Consider the following 11,237-nt stretch of genomic DNA (forward strand, 5'->3'; position numbering starts at 1 on the left):
GCCCCAGAAGAAGGCACGTGACATTCAACGACGACATGAGCAGGAGCACTAGGAATTACGAGAGCGGGGCTACTGCAGCGTGCCGACTCCCGACCATATTCAGCCGACTTCTTAGGACGGTATAGATTGGACGCTTATAAAAACCGTACCATGCCCCATCCTAAAAGAGGTATCGTTGGTGACAAGTCGACCTTTACCAACTCCGTCTGACAAGCACCCGGATTACCTACTAGATGCCAGAAGGACCACCCATTCAAAATACACGGGCTTAAAACGCCGAGGATGTAAATAATATGCAACGGAATAATCCGTGGGAGATGTTCAAACAGGCTGATGAAAAGAGGACGTAACCTCAGCCTCCTCGAAGCCGATGAGACCTGCTAACACGTATGCAAGGGTTAGATGACTGGTTGCTCCAAATACAAGGCTACGTATATCTGAAATACACGGAAATCAATACACAGACAGAGAAGAAGATCTCAAACAGTAAGAAGAAGGGATCCGAAGTAGAATCGTAGAGAACCAACGGCTCCTTTCGGGGCCAACAAAATTTCAAACGTAGGATTGGTTTACCTTGCTTAAGGTGTATCATATCAAACTACTTTGATATGCTTGCTTTTAGAAAAAAGTCCTTAATAGTTGATGGTAAAAAATTGAAACTATCATTGAAAATATCGACTGAATATGGGTGCCTCTGCGCGTAGGCACGTAATTAAGTCGTGAATATTTGGTTAACGGCAGCTCCAGACCAACAGTATATTTACTTTTTGCAGAGATAGCAACTGAATATGAGTGACTTAAATTATTTTTAGGATGAAAAAGACTGTGGCAGAAGCAATCATATTTCGCAAGTCCACAATCGGTTGCCTCAGTGCTTAAGTATTTTAGAACGCAACGTAGAATGAGTTTTAAAAGAATTTCGCGAAAATTAAGGGAATTTTGAAGGGCTTTCGATTACTATTGTAAATAAACTATTCAAGTAGATGATTTTACAAAGGTAGTAATCGGGAAAATAATCTTTGATACATACATAAAAAGTGTATTACAACCATAAAAACATTGTTCAGCAATTGCAGACTGCTGTTTCCGATTTAAAATAATTTTCAGCATCGAAGATACGATTACTACTGCTGGAAATACTAATTAAATACAAGAAACTGAATTAGCGTATAGTTCTTGTAGAAAGATTCACTGTAGCTGGAAAACAAATTGAGCTTTTGCGAATGCGCAGAAGTACCATACATAGGATACTATGGAGGCTTCGCCTTTTCTTCAGGAGTGGGTCAACGTATTATAATTTCGCGCATCGGAAGTAACGACGGGATTTTAGAAGACTTCATGCTGTGCCGTATTGACAAGGAAGGAAACTCAGGATTACCACTAACAAATGAAAAAGCAACATTTCGACGAATGGTTCCGCAAAGTTATGCTAAAGATACCGAAAAAATCTGTGATCCTCGTTAATCAGACACTTCATCATACGAGGCTTGATCCAAAATTCTGAAACACCACTCGTACTTCGAAGAAAGCATCGATCATTTAATGGACTCAGAAATGAAATATTCCCCTTGCAATCAGTGTTAGAAAAGATAACTTGGGAAATACGAGGAGACGATGTGAAACTTCTTGGGATGCAGGTGGCTAATTGTGAACTCAACGCTATCAAGTTCATTTGGGCAGATATTGAGAGAACTGCTGCCACTAAAAATAACACCTTCAGGATAAACGATGTTCTCAAGCTTACCGAAAGGTATTGAATTCCGTGTCACCTTTTTTATGGGCAAAATGCGTTCAACATGTCCAGAAGGTGGAAAACAAATACAGAGAAATCGAGAAAGAAATAGGCGAAACCCATAAGCGATACAATGGGCATCAACGTGCTAATTCTATTGTGATTATTCTACAAGAAGATGGTAATTCAAAAGATTATAGTGACAGCGAATCGAAATTCAGACAATCCTAAAGAATCCTAAATCCTTCAGACCTACCGAGAAAACTTAAGAAGCAAATTGGACACATTTTGTCAATTCCGGTGAGTCAACCTATTTAAATTTTCCCGCCATTCCTACTGCTGTGTACGAACCTGTTCTTGAACATCTTGAAATGCTACTATGGGATTCAAGTTTTATTTTGATACTTGATTTCCTAATGGACTGGTTCGCCTCGAAGCGAAATTCATGATCTCTATTGTTGGGAGGGTTTATTGTCAATCCCCTGTAATGCGAGTTGGACCCCTTGAGCTCAGGCCCGATATCGCTGACTTATATAGTTCGGAGAGGATGTCTTGGACATTAATTCAATACCATTTAGAACGAATTACTGGACAATTTACCACCAAATTTATCTGTGGATTATTTTGAATTATTATCTATATAAATATATTACAAAGACAGGACTGAGCTGGACAAACCTTAAATTTCCGGTTCACTTACTTGATCTTTGAACTGACATAAATTTAATTTATTTTATTTTTGAAAATAAGTTCGTCTTATTTCCTAATGATCTATGTAGGGTCTGGTTCCCGCAGTTTATTTGTTTTATCATCTGAGAATAATACAATTCTAAAAGTTATTTTATTCTTAAAATTGGTGCCGCAGCATAATTAACAAATTTTAATCAAATTCGTTCGGTTATATTAACATTTCAGCACAAAATCTCGAAGTTATATTTTTTTAATGTAAATAGCCTCTTTTAATAAAGTCTTCTTCAGATTCATTCAAAATACGTTCCTTTATTCTCATTTTCACATTCCGAACTGAGCTAAAAACGAAATCTTAAAGGGCAATATGTCTTTCTAAAACATGTGAAAATCATAAGTAAACTGAGGTTCAAATTAAAATTCAGATTTATAAATTCCTTAAGCTAGAGAGTCCGCTGGAAATCGAATATACAAAGCTTTATCTCGATGTATCCATTAATCTAATCCCTTGTCTTGATTTATTTAATAATTGTATAATTAAATCCTTATTTTTGACACGCGGTTAGTAGATATTTTGAGTGGAAAGGTGGTCAGTAGGGTGTATATAATAAATTAAATAATTTCCTTTCATTTTTGTGTCGTGGTAGAAAGTTTCTGGTAGGTTCCATAATAACTTCTGAAAAAGATAGGTCTTACTATTAATGAAATCGTAGATATTTTCATATATCAAAAGCTTAAACATTGTTATTCCTGATCTGAAAAAGCGGCAAAAAATTCATATTTTATCCACATATAAATATACATAAAGTGACGAAAAAAGTGAGTTTTTGAGTGTTATAAACGCTACCCATTAATGTTCTCAAAATTGCTGTTACTTCTGAAAACCTATATGTATTATTTACAAGCCCATAATTGTCGAACAGAAATTCCGGAAAATAAATATTATGATAGGTGATATTTGTGCGGCTTGGATAGAGCAAAAGTTACAAATAACAAAGCTGTACATATTGTTAATGCCATCATCAATATTTTCAATTATTTCGTTATGAAGAACATTCCTTTTATATTCTAGAAGAAATCCAGTGCATATTATTCTCACAGAAGAAATGTTTAGAAGCCATTTTAGGCCATTACAAAACACCAAAATAGAGGACAGCTTGTTTCAAGTAAAATAACGAGAATGAAGCGGAAAATGCTTCTTACTATTCGGAAGATAGAGGATACGATGACTATGGTCATGTCACAAATGAGGTAGTTCTTCCTGATGGTGAAACGAAAAACACAAGACATAAGACGACTAGAATTTCTTTAAGAACGGTTGGATAAAGAATCAAGGATTGCTGACGATTGGATAGCAGAACTTATGCCAGATACATATTCGACTTAGCGGAAGGACTTTATAAAGAGGAAGGGTGAAGTTCAGAATGTTGTTCTCATGTGGCCGTATTTACAAGGTGCCACATATTTTCTTTCACATGCATCAATTCTGTTTGGAAGCGATGAAGAAGTTTAGGTGGAAAAAGTGTCATCCAAAGGTGTTGTCCTATTTCCAATCATTTAAGTGAAATGCAGAAAGAAGCACCAGGTGATTTGATTGCATTCATAGGAGGTGATTGATATCAGGTGATTTTGATTTCGCATTCGTACATAAAAATACAACATTTTTTAAACCTTAATGTTTACATTAATAAGATTATTTTATTCGTTGTTCAAAGGAGCAGAAGCATTTATTGTGCGCATTTATTTATTGAAATTTATATTATTATAAAAGATGTAAAGGCTATTTCTCGATTTTTAACATTTTCTTCTTCAAAACTATTGCAACTTCGGATTGAACTCCCTTTGCTTAAAGCGAAAGTTCTTTCGCTTTGGGTTGGATTGATACTTCCGTCACATTTTTTTACATTTTTTCGTGACGGATCTTACATTTTTTGGTTTCATAATTCACTTTGTCACAATTGGTTTCAGATTCTTTAATTTTACTTTTCGTGCGGTAGTTTTGTGCATACATTTGAACGCAAAAGGCTTTTAAAATTATTTAAACATCTTTTTTTATCAAAGCACGTAAAGAAATTAAACCTTATCGTGCTCCAAAGTATGCCTTCAACTTTTACGTCCCAAATTGGCGTGTGAGATACTGCTGGTAAAAATTCCATCCAAAAGGCGTTTGGCATAGAAATTTACCTTATCCTCAAATGTAACTTTGTTTTGAAATGCAATTACACAGCCGGAGCATGATCTAACTGAAGGAAGAGGGGTTTGCAATGCTTTAACTAAGTCACCAGAGTGACTATACACGTTACTCTCTTTCGGAATTTAACGTTGCTCGTCGACTTCGTTCGAATCATGGATCTCATCTTCCAGGACTAACTCCTCTTCATCCACCTCGTCTGTTAAATATTGCATTCCTGGAAGCAAACTTTTATATACAGACAGGATGAACTTCCCACTGTCTTGTTCACATTAAAAACCCGCTGAGTGCTTCGAAGTTAAATTAATTATTAATAAAGTTTTAAATATCACATCAAACTGAAAGCATGTCTGTTAAACCTAAAATCGCGCGACCTGACTTGGCGAGAAAAATACCTCAGGGGATCCTGATAAATATTCTTTGTGTCAAAATTTTGAAAGCCAGGAGATTTAAATTTTTTCCAGGCTAATTCAAATCCTTGCACAGTATTGATTACAATAGAAATGAAAGATAAAAGAAGTACTAAACGATGAAGTGAGAAGTTTTTAGTAAAGAAATTGCTGATCACATAAAAAATGCACTTAAAAATGCCACTTTTTATCTAAATCAAAAGAAAAAACACAAAATTCCAATAAATTATTTTTAGCAAACAATTACGTCTTCAAGTGTTTTTCTTGTACACATATGTGACGTGCGCCGAAGAAAGGGTACTTACTCTGAAAAGTGAGGTTTTGCAGGGCGAGTCGGTGAAGCCGCCCAGATAGACCGAACTTTTAAGAGAGAGGGAGGACTCCCGAAATCTTTCCTCTCCACTCACCACTACATTTTAACGGAAAGAGATATGTCGTAGACGCGGCTCACGGACAGGGTATAGATGAGACGCATAGATGGGGTTGCGAGTGGTGGGAGGTGTTTCACAGAATCTCGAGATGTCGAGTCATATCCCGATTTCTCGGGTAGTTAACAAGTCAATTATTAGCAATAATAACTTTCGGATTTTCCTCGATGGTTTCATTAAAAAGAGCAGCTCAAAAACTACCGAAATGTGTAAAAACACATGTGTGTTCGTTAAATTTTTCTTATATTTGAAATTGTGCCTATGTTCCGAGCATTTGAAAGGAATTTTCAATTAAAACTAATTTTTATTACTGAAAATAAATTCTCATCTTTCAAGATATTTGCAGCATCTTCCGCAACTCCACATGCCTCCACCAAGTACTCGAATAACTTTTCAGGACTGTCTGGAATTTTCTACGTACAATAAAAAAAAGTAAAATTGATAATAACTACATTAATAATTTAAGAAGGCTTTGTGATTAAGGTAGCTGACGGGTGCGAAATTTTTCTAAAATTTTAAACTCAAGCAGATACAGGTACATCGCATACTCCTTAAGCAATGAGCGTGATAACACCGCACTCAGCTAATTCTAGACGCTATGTTAGGCTATGTGTCGATAAACAAACAAAATTGTGTAAAACAAGACTATAGAAATGCCAGACCAACTGACATAAAATTAAGTTTATCAAAAAGAAAGTTCAAAGCGATGACTAGCTAGTCACCTAGCCTACACACGTGAATTTGAACAGTGCCTGCATTAGCATGGCAAACAATGTCGACAAATCGCCAGAACTTCCTTTCGCGAATACAAATAATAATTTTTCGAGGATTATTTCTCATACTCAACACAAGAAAAATATTATTTTAGTACCTACCTAAAATCTATCTGCCTTCACAGACTCTATATTCAGATAAAAACTGCAAGATCTCTGTATACTAAGATCCTGTACGTTGTGACGTTGCAAAATTTTTGCAACTCACAAAAATTTCAATTTATTTAGTTTTTCGGGGTTTGTTATTCTATTTCGAGGGTTTTGTACGGACACTTGGGGAACTGCACGGTACTCCACGACTAGCGACTGTAATGATAAACTGTATATTAAAGAATAGATTTAGCTTTGTTTTGTATATTTTTATTATGCAATCTGCGGATGGTTGCTGACTGCGAGGAACTTCAAGGTACATCTTTAACACCCGGGACTATAGTGGATATTAAAGGACCAGATATACACGACGAGGGCGAAATGTATGCTTTTAGGCCGTTCAATTTCTCCCGCCGTAATATGGACTACCAACCAACGCTTCGACGAGTACGTTATCCCTCAAGAAGACTTTTGTTGAGATGCCGACTGGATTTGAAGAATATTCTAGACCGTTTCAAAAATTCCAAATTCGACTTCACCTGGCGTGGAACTATACAATCCTTCTTTTAAAAAGTTTTTATTCTCATATCCCCAGAATAACTAGTGATAGCTCTTTAGCCCAGGCTTCGAGTATTACTATTGGGACTACTGGTACCAGAGGAAATCTACTGCTGATGACAGGATGAATTTGGACTCCAGGCTGTAGCCAATAGGTCTTACCGAAGAGTAAGGAGAATAATTATGACTACCACTTTTTGTTAAATCAACTACCCCTCTCTAGTGAAATTTTTACTACCCTTTCTATTAGAATATGACTACCTCCTATACCTCTTTTTAAACATTCAGTTACCCCATTTTATTTTCACTCTTGGAACTAAAACCTTTTAATTTTCGATTACGACAACCCCTATTCGATATGACTACCCCCTTTGTGTTTTTGCTTATCCCTCTAGACATGACTACCCCCTTAGAGTTTCGCTTACCCCCTTGTTAGCCCTTTACCCTAATTTTGTTCCCCCTTTCAGAGTACCCTCATTAGCCGATTGTACCTTTTCGCACTTTCATAAAGACCACAACTTTGTGTTGACCTCAAAAATGTATGCTAAGAGGTGATGTTAGTTTTTTGTTGTTGTAATTTTTATAGCGTGGGGTTTAGTTTAAAATCGAGGAGTAGTGTCAACGGAAATGAGCCTAATCTATTATAGATTAGTTAGCTTAGGTTATGTCGATAATTTTAAGTAGATTTTCCATTTTGTGAGCTAAAAATGGTTTTGGTACCTTCATTGTAAAGTAAAGTAAGGTTGTCACCTATACAAGCAAGGGATCGTCCATATATTACGTAAGACATTTTTCTTTTGTTTATATCGCTGTGTCCTTTTCAACTTGATAAAAATATTATTTTCGTCTTTATTGAAACAACAGAAAAACGTCTTACGTAATATATGGTCAATCCCCAAGATAATGTATCACCAGAAGAACTAATGTTTATCGAGGCTAATAAACCACGTGTTATTTGTTATATTGAAATTTTAACTGATCTTTTATTTAAATTCAGGGATTTCTTTCATTTTTACAGTCGACCACCCCCTCTACCATTGACTAGATTTTTAGGGCTGGGCTAGCATAATCTTTTTCCGTTATGCTGTATCTAGCGGTAATTTAGATTCGATATTGGGATTTGTCTTCTAATTTCACGGTTATTAAATTATGTCATAGAATTTTTTGCTTTTAGAAACTTTGCTGTAGCACATTGTTACTTGGAATTTTTTATGTTTTGAGTGGCTACGGAAAGCCTGGCGCCCAACATATTTTCTAGAGAATTTTTTCTTGAATATTAAGGTCCGGAAGATGCAGTACCGAAGGTAGGTGTTGATTTTGTTTTTGTAAATAAAATAAAATTGTCACTACGTGATGAGAAAATTTAAGAAAAGTGACCTTTCGCGTGAACTGCGTAAAGTTTAATTAACTTACTTTTGGCAAAGAATTCTAAGAAGAGGCCATATTCCAGAAAGAATCCTGTTACTTATTTTTCTGCGTCTCTAATTATCACTTATTTTTCGTAACTAACACTAATGAATTTTAATCACCAGTGACTTGTAATCACAGTAATCACTTTTGAATAACCTTCGCATTTATTTCACACTGCCTTAAACTAAGCGTCACGTAGGCTGCAAGCTGCTTACTGACCAATGATGTCAATATGGGTGCCACAGAAAAGTTTGAAACATTAACTTCTGTAAAATAACAATAAATTTCATATTTCATACAAATTTAATCTTTAAATAGAGTTAATTAAAATGTAGACACTTTTAATGGAAATAAATAAAGTAACATTCTGCTATTTCATTAAAGTATCAGAATAACTGAACATTTTAAATATATATTTGACATAGAAACACACATTTGCATAAGAAAGTTTAAATCTACTATGAGCGTTTCGTTCTATTAACCTAACCTCAAACTGGTATGAGTGCGCAAGCGCATACGTGTTTGTTAAACTTTTAAACTTTTCCAGGAACTTTGATCACATGAAACGTTTCATTGTTTTATGAAACCTTCAATGTTTCAATTAAACGTATCATGGACTTACAACCCTCATAAAATTCATTTACATTTTTGCACAAATTATGATAATTATCGATTTCATACATTAGTTCTAACTTTATAAAAATGATGTAACTGTCTTCCCATAGTCCATTCACAACATGCGAACCTTGATGGAAAACCTACAATTTCTTTAAGCAAAGAATTAACTGTTGATAAATATTATTCTTCAATATACTTAAATTACGTTAAATTCAAAAGATAGTTCAAATATGCCTGGAAACAATATCAGAACTCTTATATAACAGAAACATCCACTTTCTCAAGTTGCTTTTTTTGTAATTCTTTATTAATTTGAAATACAGTAAACCTATGAAATCATTAATTGGTAAATTAAATACCGATTATTCTTTCAAGTACATTTTTATTAGTTTTAAGAGACAGTGAGTTGAGCAGTACCTACTAATATTGCCGGGACATAAAACTTGTTATTTAAAAGCTACTTTCCGTACTTCTTCTTCTTTTAAATTCCTCACTGTAATTATTTGCAGTTCCCTTTGACGACATCCTTCTTGGGTTTTGCCCCAAATTCTTCCTTAAAAAGGCTTGGAGTTATTATCGGCAAGTTTAGATTTTTATCCTCTATTCGATTGTTGGCGCCTCTACCACCTTGCAATATTTCCACTGGAGAGTATATATCGCAAACTTAAGTGCACCATTTTTGGTAGTATTGTTAATGTGACCTCCTTGTTGTCGAATTTTTAAAAGTCCAGGTTTCAAAGAGACTTGATTGCAAAGTCCTGATGCTAATTTGAAGTTTAGAAAATGTGCCTTGATACAAGAATAGAAACAGAGTATTGCATTTACTAAAAACGGCAAACCTTTCAGGCATGGTGCTTTGCTTTTTGATTTTGTTTTTGTAGTCCGAGTTAAAGACCATTCCGCAAACTTTCTTAACCTTTCTTTAATTTGTTAATTTCTTGATGATAGTATTCCCTTTGTCGGGTTTTAATTCAGCAATTGATATGATTTCGTACCATCAATGACTCTGCCTATTTCTTCTGTAAGACCTGCACCAAGTTTTGAATTTGTATCATGATGATCTTTCGTTCCGTGAACTCACTTTTCGGGATCTTTCCCCAGCTGTTGACTTCAGTAATGTAACCAAGTAAATTACTGTTTGTACCTCTCTCCCTGGAGAATCTCACTTTTCAGAGTAAGCCCCTTTTCTTCGGTTTAATTATCGGACAATGTAGATGATAATTATTGTGATCTACTACTAACTACTACTACTTTATTAACAGTCAAGTTCTGAAAGTACGACAGGTTAAATTACGGTCGAATGTGTTTTTGGGCATAGCTTTTTTTACAGTGTACATATAAAAAAAGTTCTTAGGTCCAACAAATTTCAAGGTTATTAAGAAAATATGTCAAAAATGGTCCCATTTTTAATTTCTTTGAAAATAATTTTTAGCGAAATTCCTACTTAAATGAAGTACCTACATAAACGTAGTTAATTGCCTTCCGATACACTTTCCAACGTTTCCGTCCAATATTTTATTTAGAAAAAAGTTCTTAAGTTTAAAAAAATAAATAAATAATTCAGTTAACTGATAAAGTGAGGTCGGTAACATAAGTATTTGAATGTGCAACATTCCATCTTAATAAAATTCTGCGTTTATTATTTCTAAAGGTCACAAATAACTGGGAGTGTTCTTAAAATTTTATTTATTTAATTTTGAATTTATTGATTAAAAAAAAAAAATTATTTTGCGTAAATGTATTTTTTGTTTTATCTAAATTTTCTTCCAGAAGAACTTCTCGCGCAAATTACACGAAATTTACGAGCTTGGTGATTTGCACTGCAAAACAATTTTTGGCAATTTCACTTTAAATTCCGCTTTAAAGTCTGGTATTGCCAAGATATAGCTCGAATGAAAATTTAAAGACCACTGCTCCATGACCACATTAGAATTCCGAGTGTGGATTTGTTTCGAATAGACAGAATTTAGTCAAATGAACTTGGTAGGATGGAGGGGAATCTTCAAGCCTCGTCACCTCCATGTCACCTCTACTTCGCAGAACCACCGCGGCATAGAATTACCGAAAATTGTACTTCCCCAAGCAAATAAAATAAAAATAGACCAGCTCTTTAAAACTGATTTTTTTAACACTAATTATATTGTCTAATTGAATAGTATTTCAATAATCTTAACTTAAATAAATAAATTAAAATTAAATAAATTGAAAAAAATATTTTTGTTTCTATCAGATCATAAATTCAATTTTCGTTAGATTGCGGAGGAATGTAAGAAATATTTTTGAATTTTTAACCTCAAAAGGACGAGAAAATTTTCTTAAGGCAATTCTTTTCATAGAAAA

The sequence above is a fragment of the Belonocnema kinseyi genome, chromosome 1, assembly GCF_010883055.1.
Source record: "Belonocnema kinseyi isolate 2016_QV_RU_SX_M_011 chromosome 1, B_treatae_v1, whole genome shotgun sequence".
NCBI lineage: Eukaryota > Metazoa > Arthropoda > Insecta > Hymenoptera > Cynipidae > Belonocnema > Belonocnema kinseyi.